Here is a 15,432-nt window from a genome sequence, read left to right as displayed (position 1 = left end):
GAGGACCTGGAGTCTGTCGTTATCCGTAGTAACTGCTGCAGAGGCTGCCAGGTAGTCCTCGAAACACTTCAGCCAGTGGTCGAAGGTGTTAGAGGCACCGACCGCACGTGGGTCCAGCGTCAGACGCTCTGGTTTCAGCATTTGCTCCATACTCTCTTTACTGTCGAGAGTTTTGTGTTTGTCAATAAAATTGATGCGCGACAATCAAGCACGAGGTACAAGGCTTCAGCGATTGAAGGCTTTTATTGACAAACAATGGAACTATCTAACACGAGTACACCAATCCAGACTGGAGGGGTCCCGCCTGAGCAGAGGGTCTTATACCTCTCCCCAGGAGGCGGGGCCCGACCGGGATGTGCCATAACAACATCCACCACAGGTATATTAATCCCACAGTGTAAACACCCTAACCCAACAACATTATAACAACCCCCACAGTGGCAACACCCTAACCCAACAGCAACATTGGAATAACCCCACAGTGGTAACCAACGATGGTTCACCACACAGATAGAGAGAGAGAGAGCAGGAGCACAGAGAGAGCGAGAGCAGGAGTACAGAGAGAAAGAGAGGGAACACAGAGAGAGAGAGAGCAGGAGCACAGTTAGAGCGAGAGCAGGAGCACAGAGAGAGATAGGGAGAGCAGGAGCACAGAGAGAGAGAGCAGGAGCACAGAGAGAGAGAGCAGGAGCACAGAGAGAGAGGGCAGAAGCACAGAGAGAGAGAGCAGGAGCACAGAGAGAGAGAGAGCAGGAGCACAGATAGAGAGAGAGAGCAGGAGCACAGAGAGGGCGAGAGCAGGAGTACAGAGAGAGAGAGAGCGGGAGCACAGAGAGAGAGAGCAGGAGCACAGAGAGAGAGAGAGCAGGAGCACAGATAGAGAGAGAGAGCCGGAGCACAGAGAGAGAGAGAGCAGGAGCACAGAGAAAGAGCAGGAGCACAGGGAGAGAGAGAGAGATCAGGAGCACAGAGAGAGAGAGCAGGAGCACAGGGAGAGAGAGAGAGCAGGACCACAGAGAGAGAGAGAGCAGGAGCACAGAGTGAGAGAGAGAGCAGGAGCACAGAGTGAGAGAGAGAGCAGGAGCACAGAGAGCGAGAGAGCAGGAGCACCGAGAGAGAGAGTAGGAGCACAGAGAGAGAGCAGGAGCACAGAGATAGAGCAGGAGCACAGAGAGAAAGCAAGAGCACAGAGAGAGGGGGCGCAGGAGCAGCGAGTGAGAGTGATGCGCATCAATTGGACACGAGGCTCGAATGCTTCAGTAAAAGAAGGCTTTTATTAACTAACAATGGAGCTATCAGAACTTTAACACACTATCCCAGACTGAAGGGGTCCCGTCCGAGAAGGGAGTCTTATACCTCTCCCAGGAGGCGGAGCCCGACTGGGAGGTGCCACAACAGTAACAAACACAGGTGTAACAATCCCACCCTAACCCAGCAGCAACATTAGTACAATCCCACAGTAACCTATATACATTCCTGTAGTACTGGCCAGCCCTGGCTCAGTACTATCCAGTGGGAACCAACGATAGTTCACCACATTCACCCCTCCTTTGAGAACAAAGGCCGGCGGGGTACGAAAACAGACTAAAATGTCAGCAGATTATAAGTTCAGACGGTCTGGAGGACCGCACCGTCGTTGTGACCTCCTCAATACCGGCGGTGACACCGGAGTAGGTGCTTGCGGTGGCGTTCTCCCCAAAACAGCGTCCAGCTGTTCTCCCACGGACTCACAGGCCGGTTGACCCTGATGAAGCGGTAGTGCAGGGGACCCTGACACATCCTGCGGTGGCGACCATCTTCGGGGCTCAGGCAAGCTGTGCATTGGAGTAAAACTGTTAAGCAATGGTCCCGATGCTGCCAGCGCTATGTCCGGGGGAGAAATAAGAGATAATGGATTCGTCACTGGGGGTATGGGAGCGACAGGAGTTGCTACGTCCCCTGCAGGCGCCAGGTCTCGGATCGAGACTGTGTCCTCTCGCCCGTCAGGATATGCCACATAGGCATACTGAGGGTTGGCGTGGAGGAGATGGACCTGGTCGAACAAGGGGTCGGAATTGCAGGCCCTTACATGTCGCCGCAGGAGGACGGGTCCTGGGTATGTCAACCAGGCTGGTAAAGATATCCCCGAGGAAGACTTCCGAGGGAATGAGAACATCCTCTCGTGGGGAGTAGCATTGGTTGCCGTACACAGGAGGGAGCGAATAGAGTGAAGCGCATCAGGGAGGACCTCCTGCCAACGGGAGACTGGAAGACCTTTGGATTTCAACGCCAATAGGACAGCCTTCCAGACTGTAGCATTCTCTCGTTCCACCTGTCCATTAACCCTAGGGTTGTAACTCGTGGTCCTACTAGAGGCAATGCCGTATGAGAGCAGGAATTGCCTCAAGTCATCGCTCATGAACGACGAGCCCCTGTCGCTATGGATATAGCTGGGGTACCCGAACAGGGTAAAAAGATCACGGAATGCCTTGATCACCGTGGCAGCAGATGTGTCCGAGGAGGGGACAACAAACGGGAACCGGGAGTACTCATCGATTATGTTCAGAAAGTACACGTTCCGATCTGTTGAGGGAAGGGGGCCCTTAAAATCAACACTCAGCCTCTTGAAGGGGCGAGTGGCCTTGACCAAATGTGCCCGGTCAGGTCGGTAAAAGTGCGGTTTGCATTCCGCGCAAATCCGACAGCTCCTTCTTACCGACCTGACGTCCTCCACCGAGTAAGGCAGGTTGCGGGCTTTGACGAAGTGGTAGAGCCGAGTGACCCCAGGATGGCACAGATCATTATGGAGGGCGTTCAAGCGATCCTCCTGACTACTAGCGCATGTTCCGCGCGAGAGGGCATCCGAGGGCGCATTGAGTTTCCCTGGACGATACATGATATCGTAGTTATAGGTGGAGAGTTCAATTCTCCACCGCAAGATCTTGTCATTCTTGATCTTGCCCCTCTGCGAGTTGTTGAACATGAACGCCACGGACCGCTGGTCCGTGATCAGGGTGAACCGCTTTCCCGCCAGGTAATGGCGCCAGTGTCTGACGGCCTCCAAAATGGCCTGGGCCTCCTTCTCCACCGCTGAATGCCGAATTTCGGGGCCTTGGAGGGTGCGGGAAAAAAATGCGACGGGCCTGCCCGCCTGGTTTAGTGTGGCGGCCAGGGCGAAATCAGATGCATCGCTTTCCACCTGAAAAGGGATGGATTCGTCCATCGCGTGCATCGTGGCTTTCGCGATGTCGTCTTTCAATTTCTTGAAGGCCAATTGGGCCTCTGGCGTGAGTGGAAAAGTCGTGGACTTAATAAGCGGACGGGGTTTGTCCGCGTAGTTGGGGACCCACTGCGCAAAATAGGAGAAGAAGCCTAGGCATCTCCTCAGTGCTTTTGCGCTAGTGGGCAAGGGAAGTTCAGCAAGGGGGCGCATACAGTCTGGATCAGGGCCAATGACCCCGTTTTCCACCACGTATCCCAGTCCCAGTTCCGAAGAGTCGCAGGCCGCACTGCCGTTCCTGGGCTTCGATCTGCACACCTTCGCATAATGCCCCTTTTTACCGCATGCGGTACAGATTACCGCTTTAGCGGGACACTTTTGTCGGGTATGTTTTGCTCCTCCGCAGAAATAGCACCACGGGCCGCATGGGGCTGCAGCCGTCGTCTGGCCCACATGGGAGCACGCCATAACACAGCACTTCAAGCCCGAGGGGCAAGGAGGGATTTGCGACTGCTCCTGCCACGTTGTCTCCACGTGGTCCTCTGGATATAGGACTAAGCTCTTCGAAGCCGACTCGAGCATTTCAGCTAATTCGATGGCCTGGGTAAGATTGAGATTACCCTTTTCTAGCAGTTTGAGACGGATGTATGAAGACCCGGCCCCGGCCACAAACGCATCTTGCGCAAGGTAGTACATGTTCTGCTCAGCCGACACAGCTTTGCAGTCGCAGCCCCTGGCTAGCTGCAAGAGCTCATTGGCGTAGTCCTCCATGGTTTCACCCGACTGCCGACGTCGTGTAGCGAGGAGGTAACGAGCGTGGATCTCGTTAGGAGGTTTCGTATAGCGCTTCTTTAGAAGCTCGAGGGCCCGAGGGTAAGTGTTGGCCGCACGGATCGCGAGGTAAACTGTGTCGCTTACCCTCGCATGGAGGACCCGGAGTCTGTCATCATCTGTGGTGACCGCTACGGAGGCTGCTAGGTAATCTTCAAAACACTTCAGCCAGTGGTCGAAGGTGTTAGAAGCGCCCACCGCACGTGGATCTAGCGTCAGACATTCTGGCTTTAGGATTTGCTCCATACTCTCCTTTCTTTTTTTTTCTTCCGTCGAGAGTTTAATTTTAGTTAATAAAATTGATGCGCATCAATTGGACACGAGGCTCGAAGCTTCATTAAAAGAAGGCTTTTATTAACTAACAATGGAGCTATCAGAACTTTAACACACTATCCCAGACTGAAGGGGTCCCGTCCGAGAAGGGAGTCTTATACCTCTCCCAGGAGGCAGAGCCCGACTGGGATGTGCCACAACAGTAACAAACACAGGTGTAACAATCCCACCCTAACCCAACAGCAACATTAGTACAATCCCACAGTAACCTATATACATTCCTGTAGTACTGGCCAGCCCTGGCTCAGTACTATCCAGTGGGAACCAACGATGGTTCACCACAGAGAGCGAGAGCAGGAGCGCAGAGAGAGAGGGCAGGGGCACAGAGAGAGAGAGCAGGAGCACAGGGAGAGAGAGCAGGAGCACAGAGTGAGAGAGAGAGCAGGAGCAGAGAGCGAGAGAGCAGGAGCACAGAGAGAGAGAGAGCAGGAGCACAGAGAGACAGAGCAGGAGCACAGAAAGAGAGCAGGAGCACAGAGAGAGAGCAGGAGCACAGAGAGAGAGAGAGCAAGAGCAGGAGCGCAGAGAGAGAGAGCAGGAGCACAGAGAGAGAGCAGGAGAACAGAGAGAGAGTGGAAGCACAGAGAGAGAGCAGGAGCACAGAGAGAGAGAGCAGGAGCACACAGAGAGAGAGAGCAGAAGCACAGATAGAGAGAGAGAGAGCAGGAGCACAGAGAGAGCGAGAGCAGGAGTACAGAGAGAGAGAGCGGGAGCACAGAGAGAGCAGGAGCACAAAGAGAGAGAGCAGGAGCACAGAGAGAGAGAGAGAAAGTGCAGGAGCACAGAGAGAGAGAGAGTGCAGGAGCACAGAGAGAGAGAGAGAGCAGGAGCACACAGAGAGAGAGAGCAGGAGCACAGAGAGAGAGAGCAGAAGCCCAGAGAGAGAGAGAGCAGAAGCACAGATAGGGTGAGAGAGCAGGAGCACAGATGGAGAGAGAGAGCAGGAGCACAGAGAGAGCGAGAGCAGGACTACAGAGAGAGAGAGAGCGGGAGCACAGAGAGGGAGAGAGAGAGCAGGAGCACAGAGAGCGAGAGAGCAGGAGCACAGAGAAAGAGAGCAGGAGCACAGAGAGAGAGAGAGAGCAGGAGCACAGGATGAGAGAGAGAGCAGGAGCAGAGAGCGAGAGAGCAGGAGCACAGAGAGAGAGAGAGAGAGCAGGAGCACAGAGAGCGAGAGAGCAGAAGCACAGAGAGAGAGAGCAGGAGCACAGAGAGAGAGCAGGAGCACAGAGAGAGAGAGAGAGAGCAGGAGCACAGAGAGAGAGAGAGCAAGAGCAGAGAGAGAGGGGGCGCAGGAGCAGCGAGAGAGAGCGAGAGCAGGAGCGCAGAGAGAGAGAGCAGGAGCACAGCGAGAGAGCGGAAGCGCAGAGAGAGAGCGGAAGCACAGAGAGAGAGAGCAGGAGCACAGAGAGAGAGAGCAGGAGCACAGAGAGAGAGAGCAGGAGTACGGAGAGAGAGAGCAGGAGCACAGAGAGAGAGAGAGCAGGAGCACAGATAGAGAGAGAGAGAGCAGGCGCACAGATAGAGAGAGAGAGAGCAGGAGCACGGAGAGAGCGAGAGCAGGAGTACAGAGAGAGAGAGAGAGAGCGGGAGCACAGAGTGATGCACATCAATTTAGCCACGAGGCTCGAGGCTTCAGTTAATGAAGGCTTTTATTTACTATTAATGAAGCTATCAGAACTTTAACACACTATCCCAGACTGAAGGGGTCCCGGCCAGAGCAGGGACTCTTATACCTCTCCCAGGAGGCGGAGCCCGACTGGGATGTGCCACAACAGTAACAAACACAGGTGTAACAACCCCACCCTAATCCAAAAGCAACAGTAGTACAATCCAACAGTAACATATGTACATCCTTGTAGTACTGGCCAGCCCTGGCTCAGTACTATCCAGTGGGATCCAACGATGGTTCACCACATTCACCCCTCCTTTGAGAACAAAGGCCGGCGGGATACAAAAACAGAATAAAGTGTCAGCAGTCTATAAGTTCAGACGGTCTAGAGGACCGCACCGTCGTTGTGACCTCCTCAATACCGGCGGTGACACCGGAGTAGGCACTTGCGGTGGCGTTCTCCCCAAAACTGGGGGTATGGGAGCGACAGGAGTTGCTACGTTCCCTGCAGGCGCCAGGTCTCGGATCAAGACTGTGTCCTCTCGCCCGTCAGGGTATGCCACATAGGCATACTGAGGGTTGGCGTGGAGGAGGTGGACCTGTTCGACCAAGGGGTCGGACTTGTGGGCCCTTAAATGTCGCCGCAGGAGGACGGGTCCTGGGTACGTCAACCAAGCTGGTAAAGATATCCCCGAGGAAGACTTCCGAGGGAATGAGAACACCCTCTCGTGGGGAGTAGCATTGGTTGCCGTACACAGGAGGGAGCGAATGGAGTGAAGCGCATCAGGGAGGCCCTCCTGCCAACGGGAGACTGGAAGACCTTTGGATTTCAACGCCAGTAGGACACCTTCCAGACTGTAGCATTCTCTCGTTCCACCTGTCCATTACCCCTAGGGTTGTAACTCGTGGTCCTACTAGAGGCAATCCCGTATGAGAGCAGGAATTGCCTCAAGTCATCGCTCATGAATGACAAGCCCCTGTCGCTATGGATATAGCTGGGGTACCCGAACAGGGTAAAAAGATCAGGGAATGCCTTGATCACCGTGGCAGCGGATGTATCCGAGCAGGGGACAACAAACGGGAACCGGGAGTACTCATCGATTATGTTTAGAAAGTACACGTTCCGATCTGTTGAGGGAAGGGGGCCCTTAAAATCAACACTCAGCCTCTCGAAGGGACGAGTGGCCTTGACCAAATGTGCCCGGTCAGGTCGGTAAAAGTGCGGTTTGCATTCCGCGCAAATCCGACAGCTCCTTGTTACCGACCTGACGTCCTCCACCGAGTAAGGCAGGTTGCGGGCTTTGACGAAGTGGTAGAGCCGAGTGACCCCAGGATGGCACAGATCATTATGGAGGGCGTGCAAACGGTCCTCCTGTATACTAGCGCATGTTCTGTGCGAGAGGGCACCCGAGGGCTCATTGAGTTTCCCTGGACGATACATGATACCGTAGTTATCGGTGGAGAGTTCAATTCTCCACCGCAAGATCTTGTCATTCTTGATCTTGCCCCTCTGCGTGTTGTTAAACATGAACGCCACGGACCGCTGGTCCATGATCAGGGTGAACCGTTTTCCCGCCAGGTAATGGCGCCAGTGTCTGACGGCCTCCACAATGGCCTGGGCCTCCTTTGCCACCGCTGAATGCCGAATTTCGGGGGCTTGGAGGGTGCGGGAAAAAAATGCGACGGGCCTGCCCGCCTGGTTAAGTGTGGCGGCCAGGGCGAAATCAGATGCATCGCTTTCCACCTGAAAGGGGATGGATTCATCTACCGCGTGCATCGTGGCTTTCGCGATGTCGTCTTTCAATTTCTTGAAGGCCAATTGGGCCTCTGACGTGAGGGGAAAAGTCGTGGACTTAACAAGCGGACGGACTTTGTCCGCGTAGTTGGGGACCCACTGCGCATAATAGGAGAAGAAGCCTAGGCATCTTCTCAGTGCTTTTGCACTAGCGGGCAAGGGAAGTTCAGCAAGGGGGCGCATACAGTCTGGATCAGGGCCAATGACCCCGTTTTCCACCACACATCCGAGGATGGCTAAACGGCGCGTACGGAACACACACTTCTCCCTGTTGTAGGTCAAGTTCAGGCGAGATGCAGTGCATAAGAAGTTTTGGAGGTTTGTGTCATGGTCCTGCTGATCATGGCCGCAGATGGTGACATTATCCAGGTACGGGAAGGTAGCCCACAGCCTGTTCTGGTCCACCATTCGGTCCATAGCACGCTGGAAGTCCGAGACCCCATTGGTGACACCAAAGGGAACCCTAAGAAAATGATACAAGCGACCATCCGCCTCAAAAGCCATGTATTGTCGGTCCTCTGGGCGAATGGGGAGTTGGTGGGAGGCGGACTTGAGGTCTATGGTGGAGAACACCCGGTACTGTGCAATCTGATTGACCATATCAGATATGCGCGGGAGAGGATATGCATCCAGCTGCGTATATCGGTTAATGGTCTGACTGTAATCAATGACCATCCGGGGTTTGTTTCCGCTCTTGACCACACCAACCTGTGCCCTCCACGGACTAACACTGGGCTGTATGATCCCTTCTTTCAGGAGTCGCTGAACCTCAGATTTGATGAAGTTCCGATCCTCAGTGCTGTAACGCCTACTTTTAGTAGCAATGGGCTTGCAGCCTGGTACCAGATTCTGAAATAAAGAGGGTGTGGTGATCTTTAACGTAGAGAGATTGCAGGCGGGGCGCGTTGGGCAATTTGGAGACTGCAGCTGTTCTCCCACTGCCAGCGAAGGGGGTGGCCCACCGTACTGTAGGATTACACTCCTCAAGTGGACCATGAAGTTTAGTCCGAGAAGTATTGGCGCGCAAAGATACGGCAACACAAGGAGCTTGAAGCGCTCGTAAACTGTGCCTTGTACTTTCAAGGTTACCACGCAACTCCCGAGCACGGCAATAGACCAGGACCTTGATGCCATAGATATTGTCTGTTTGGCAGGTTGAATCTGGAGTCCACACCTCTTCACAGTGTCAGAGTGGATAAAGCTCTCAGTGCTCCCGCTGTCAAACAGACAATAAAGCACATGATTGTTTACCTGGATATCCATCATTGAACGATCGAGCCTATGAGGCTTGGCCTGGTCCAGGATGATCGACGCCACCGTTGGTTCATGAATGCCACTGCAGGCAGCTGAAGTCGATGCTGAGGACCCCTGCTGGTCGCTCGTGGCCATTGTCGACCAACATGGCCGCCCCCATGAATCACACGTGGGTGAGGGCGCCAAACTCAGCGACCCCTGATGGTCATACTCCTCCGACTCCGTCGTCAGTAATGGCGTCGCCTGGACTCGCACGTGGACGAACCCCGCGACGACTTCGACGATGCTGGTGATGATCCAAGCTCCGAAGAATCGCAGGCCGCACTGCCATTCCTGGGTTTCGATCTGCACACCTTTGCATAATGACCTTTTTTACCGCATGCGGTACAGATTACCGCTTTAGCGGGACACTTTTGTCGGGTATGTTTTGCTCCTCCGCAGAAATAGCACCGCGGGCCGCATGGGGCTGCAGCCGTCGTCTGGCCCAAATGGGAGCACGCCATAACACAGCACTTCGAGCCCGAGGGGCAAGGAGGGATTTGCGACTGCTCCTGCCACGTTGTCTCCACGTGGTCCTCTGGATATAAGACTAAGCTCTTTGAAGCCGACTCGAGCATTTCAGCTAATTCGATGGCCTGGGTAAGGTTGAGATTACCCTTTTCTAGCAGTTTGAGACGGATGTATGATGACCCGACCCCGGCAACAAACGCATCTCGGGCGAGGTCGTACATGCTCTGCTCAGCCGACACAGCTTTGCAGTCACAGCCCCTGGCTAGCTGTAAGAGCTCATTGGCATAGTCCTCCATGGTTTCGCCCGACTGCCGACGTCGTGTAGCGAGGAGGTAACGAGCGTGTATCTCGTTAGGTGGTTTCGTATAGCGCTTCTTTAGAAGCTCGAGGGCCTTAGGGTAATCAGTGGCCGCACGGATCGCGAGGTAGACTGTGTCGCTTACCCTCGCATGGAGGACCCGGAGTCTGTCATCATCTGTAGTGACCGCTGCGAAGGCTGCTAGGTAATCTTCGAAACACTTCAGCCAGTGGTCGAAGGTGTTAGAAGCGCCCACCGCACGTGGATCTCGCGTCAGACGTTCTGGCTTGAGAATTTGCTCCATACTCTCCTTTCTTTTTTTCTTCCGTTGAGAGTTTAATAATAGTAAATAAAATTGATGCACATCAATTTAGACACGAGGCTCGAGGCTTCAGTAAATGAAGGCTTTTATTTACTATTAATGAAGCTATCAGAACTTAAGTACACTATCCCAGACTGAAGGGGTCCCGGCCAGAGCAGGGACTCTTATACCTCTCCCAGGAGGCGGAGCCCGACTGGGATGTGCCACAACAGTAACAAACACAGGTGTAACAACCCCACCCTAACCCAACAGCAACAGTAGTACAATCCAACAGTAACATAGGTACATCCTTGTAGTACTGGCCAGCCCTGGCTCAGCACTATCCAGTGGGAACCAACAATGGTTCACCACACAGAGAGAGAGAGCAGGGCACAGAGAGAGGAGGAGCACAGAGAGAGAGAGCAGGAGCACAGAGAGAGAGAGAGAGCAGGAGCACAGAGAGAGAGAGCAGAAGCACAGAGAGAGAGAGAGCAGAAGCACAGATAGGGTGAGAGAGCAGGAGCACAGATAGAGAGAGCAGGAGCACAGAGAGAGCGAGAGCAGGACTACAGAGAGAGAGAGAGCGGGAGCACAGATAGAGAAAGAGAGCAGGAGCACAGATAGAGAGAGAGAGAATGCAGGAGCACAGAGAGAGTAGGAGCACAGGGAGAGAGAGAGAGAGCAGGAGCACAGGGAGAGAGAGCAGGAGCAGAGAGAGAGAGAGAGAGAGCGCCGGAGCACAGAGAGAGAGAGAGCAGGAGCACAGAGAGAGAGAGCAGGAGCACAGAGAGAGAGAGGGCGCAGGAGCAGAGAGAGAGAGCGAGAGCAGGAGTGCAGAGAGAGAGCGGAAGCACAGAGAGAGAGAGCAGGAGCACAGAGAGAGAGAGCAGGAGGACAGAGAAAGAGAGCAGGAGCACAGAGAGAGAGAGAGCAGGAGCACAGATAGAGAGAGAGAGCAGGCGCACAGAGAGAGAGAGAGAGAGCAGGAGCACAGAGAGAGCGAGAGCAGGAGTACAGAGAGCGAGAGAGCGGGAGCACAGAGAGAGAGAGCATAGGCACAGAGAGAGCAGGAGCACAGAGAGAGAGAGCAGGAGCACAGAGAGAGAGAGCAGGAGCACAGAGTGAGAGAGAGAGCAGGAGCACAGAGAGATAGAGAGCAGGAGCACAGAGAGAGAGAGAGCAGGGGCACAGAGAGCGAGAGAGCAGGAGAACAGAGAGAGAGAGCAGGAGCACAGAGTGAGAGCAGGAGCACAGAGAGAGAGCAGGAGCACAGAGAGAGAGAGAGAGAGCAGGAGCACAGAGAGAGAGAGCATGAGCGCAGAGAGAGAGAGCAGGAGCGCAGAGAGAGAGAGCAGGAGCGCAGAGAGAGAGAGAGAGCAGGAGCACAGAGAGAGAGAGAGAGAGAGCAGGAGCACAGAGAGAGAGAGCAGAAGCAGAGAGAGAGAGAGCGGGGCACAGAGAGAGAGCAGGAGCACAGAGAGAGAGAGCTGAAGCACAGAGAGAGAGAGAGCAGAAGCACAGATAGGGTGAGAGAGCAGGAGCACAGATAGAGAGAGAGCAGGAGTACAGCGAGAGAGAGAGCGGGAGCACAGAGAGGGAGAGAGAGAGCGGGCGCACAGAGAGAGAGAGCAGGAGCACAGATAAAGAAAGAGAGCAGGAGCACAGAGCGAGAGAGTGCAGGAGCACAGAGAGAGAGAGCAGGAGCACAGGGAGAGAGAGAGAGAGCAGGAGCACAGGGAGAGAGAGCAGGAGCAGAGAGAGAGAGAGAGAGCGCCGGAGCACAGAGAGAGAGAGAGCAGGAGCACAGAGAGAGAGAGCAGGAGCACAGAGAGAGAGGGCGCAGGATCAGAGAGAGAGAGAGCGAGAGCAGGAGTGCAGAGAGAGAGAGAAGGAGCACACAGAGAGAGCAGGAGCCCAGAGAGAGAGTGGAAGCACAGAGAGAGAGAGCAGGAGCACAGAGAGAGAGAGCAGGAGGACAGAAAAAGAGAGCAGGAGCACAGAGAGAGAGAGAGCAGGAGCACAGATAGAGAGAGAGGGCAGGCGCACAGAGAAAGAGAGAGAGAGCAGGAGCACAGAGAGAGCGAGAGCAGGAGTACAGAGAGAGAGAGAGCGGGAGCACAGAGAGAGAGAGCAGAGGTACAGAGAGAGCAGGAGCACAGAGAGAGAGAGAGAGAGCAGGGGCACAGAGAGAGAGAGCAGGAGCACAGAGAGAGAGAGCAGGAGCACAGGGAGAGAGAGCAGGAGCAGAGAGAGAGAGAGAGAGAGCGACGGAGCACAGAGAGAGAGAGAGCAGGAGCACAGAGAGAGAGAGCAGGAGCACAGAGAGAGAGAGGGCGCAGGAGCAGAGAGAGAGAGAGAGAGCAGGAGTGCAGAGAGAGAGCGGAAGCAGAGAGAGAGAGAGCAGGAGCACAGAGAGAGAGAGCAGGAGGACAGAGAAAGAGAGCAGGAGCACAGAGAGAGAGAGAGCAGGAGCACAGATAGAGAGAGAGAGCAGGCGCACAGAGAGAGAGAGCAGGAGCACAGAGAGAGCGAGAGCAGGAGTACAGAGAGCGAGAGAGCGGGAGCACAGAGAGAGAGAGCATAGGCACAGAGAGAGCAGGAGCACAGAGAGAGAGAGCAGGAGCACAGAGAGAGAGAGCAGGAGCACAGAGTGAGAGAGAGAGCAGGAGCACAGAGAGCTAGAGAGCAGGAGCACAGAGAGAGAGAGAGCAGGGGCACAGAGAGCGAGAGAGCAGGAGAACAGAGAGAGAGAGCAGGAGCACAGAGTGAGAGCAGGAGCACAGAGAGAGAGCAGGAGCACAGAGAGAGAGCAGGAGCACAGAGAGAGAGAGAGAGAGAGCAGGAGCACAGAGAGAGAGAGCGTGAGCACAGAGAGAGGGCGCAGGAGCAGAGAGAGAGTGAGAGCAGGAGCGCAGAGAGAGAGAGCAGGAGCACAGAGAGAGAGCAGGAGCACAGAGAGAGAGAGAGCGGGAGCACAGAGAGACAGCAGGAGCACAGAGAGAGAGAGCAGGAGCACAGAGAGAGAGAGAGAGCAGGAGCACAGAGAGAGAGAACAGGAGCACAGATAGAGAGAGAGAGCAGGAGCACAGTGTGGTGAACCATCGATGGTTACCACTATGGGTACTGAATCATAGATGGTTAGCACTATGGGTACTTGTACATATGTTACTGTTGTTACTGTTGGGGTTAGGGTTGGGGTGTTCTACCTGTTGGTATTGTTCTGTGGTACACTCCGGTTGGCTCCGCCTACCTGTAGGAGTATAAAGGTCACTGCACTGCCGAGTGACCCTTAGTGTGGGATTGTATTGTTATGCAGTATGCTCCATTCTTGTTACTAATTGATGCGCGTCAATAAGCACATGGAACCAAGGCTTCGGTATTGAAGGCTTTAATAAAGTAACAATGGAACTACTAACACGAATACACCAGTTCAGACTGAAGGGGTCCTGCCAGAGCAGGGGGTCTTATACCTCGCCACCGGAGGCGGGACCCCACTGGAATGTGCCATGATAACTCTAATAACAGGTAAACACCCTAACCCAACAACATAGTACAACCCCCACAGTAACAACACCCTAGCCCAACAGTAACATAGTAACAAACCCCAGTGGTGAACCAACGATGGTTCACCACATTCATCCCTCCTTTAAGAACAAAAGGTGGCGGGGTGGACGAAAAACAGGTCATATAAACAGACAATAACAGAAAAATCACAGGATTCACAAGTCCAGACGGTCTGGAGGACCGCACCGACGCTGCGATCTCCTCAACACCGGTTGCGAAACCGGAGCAGGTGCCGATCTCCTCAACACCGGTTGCGAAACCGGAGCAGGTGCTTGTGGTGGCGCTCTTTCCAAAGCAACGTCTGGCTGTCCCCTCAAGGACTCCCGGGCTGGCCGGCCCTGGTGAGGCGATGGTGCAGGGGATCCTGGAACGTTTGGTGGTAGTGGTGGTGGTGATGATGATGGTGGCGCCGATCTCCGAGTCTCAGGCAAGCTGTACATGGGAGTAAAAGTGTTATGCACTGGTCCCGGTGCTGACCGCGCCACGTCTGGGGAAGTAATGAGGAGTAGTGGATTCGTGACTGGGGGAATAGGAGCGACAGGAGTTGCTACGTCCCCTGCGGGCGCCAGGTCTCTAATGGAGACAGTGTCCTCTCGCCCGTCAGGATATGCCACATAGGCATACTGAGGGTTGGCGTGGAGGAGTTGGACCGGTTCGACCAAGGGGTCGGACTTGCGAGCCCTCACATGGCGCCGCAGAAGGACGGGTCCTGGGTACGTCAACCAGGCTGGCAATGAGGTCCCCGAGGACGACTTCCGAGGGAATGAGAACATCCTCTCGTGGGGAGTAGCATTGGTTGCCGTACACAGGAGGGAGCGGATAGAATGGAGCGCATTTGGAAGGACCTCCTGCCAACGGGAGACTGGAAGGCCCCTGGATTTCAGTGCCAGTAGGACAGCCTTCCAGACTGTAGCATTCTCCCTTTCCACCTGTCCGTTACCCCTAGGGTTGTAGCTCGTGGTTCTACTAGAGGCAATCCCGAATGAGAGCAGGAATTGCCTCAAGTCGTTGCTCATGAACGACGAGCCCCTGTCGCTATGAATGTAGCAGGGGTACCCGAACAGGGTAAAAAGTTCACTGAAAACCTTAATGACGGTGGCAGTTGAAGTGTCCGCACAGGGGAAAACAAACGGAAACCGGGAATACTCATCTATTATGTTGAGAAAATAGACATTCCGGTCCGTTGAGGGAAGGGGGCCCTTAAAATCCACACTCAGCCTCTCAAAAGGGCGAGTGGCCTTGACCAATTGTGCCCGGTCCGGTTGATAAAAGTGTGGTTTGCATTCTGCGCAAATCCGACAGCTTCTAGTCACTGACCTGACATCCTCCACCGAGTAAGGCAGGTTGCGGGCTTTGATGAAGTGGTAGAGTCTGGTGACTCCAGGATGACACAGATCATTGTGGAGAGCCTTCAAGCGGTCCTCCTGCATGATGGCGCATGTTCCGCACGAGAGGGCATCCGAGGGCTCATTGAGCTTCCCTGGACGATACATAATATCGTAATTATAGGTGGAGAGCTCAATTCTCCACCGCAAGATCTTATCGTTCTTGATCTTGCCCCTCTGCGTGTTACTGAACATAAACGCCACGGATCGTTGATCCGTGATCAGGGTGAACCGCTTACCTGCCAGGTAATGGCGCCAGTGTCTGACTGCCTCCACAATGGCCTGAGCCTCCTTCTCCACCGCTGAGTGCCGAATTTCTGGGCCTTGAAGGGTGCGGGAAAAGAACGCGA

This window comes from Mustelus asterias, chromosome 6, assembly GCF_964213995.1.
Source record: "Mustelus asterias chromosome 6, sMusAst1.hap1.1, whole genome shotgun sequence".
NCBI classification, from domain to species: Eukaryota; Metazoa; Chordata; class Chondrichthyes; order Carcharhiniformes; family Triakidae; genus Mustelus; species Mustelus asterias.
Note: the sequence above shows the minus strand (reverse complement) of the source record.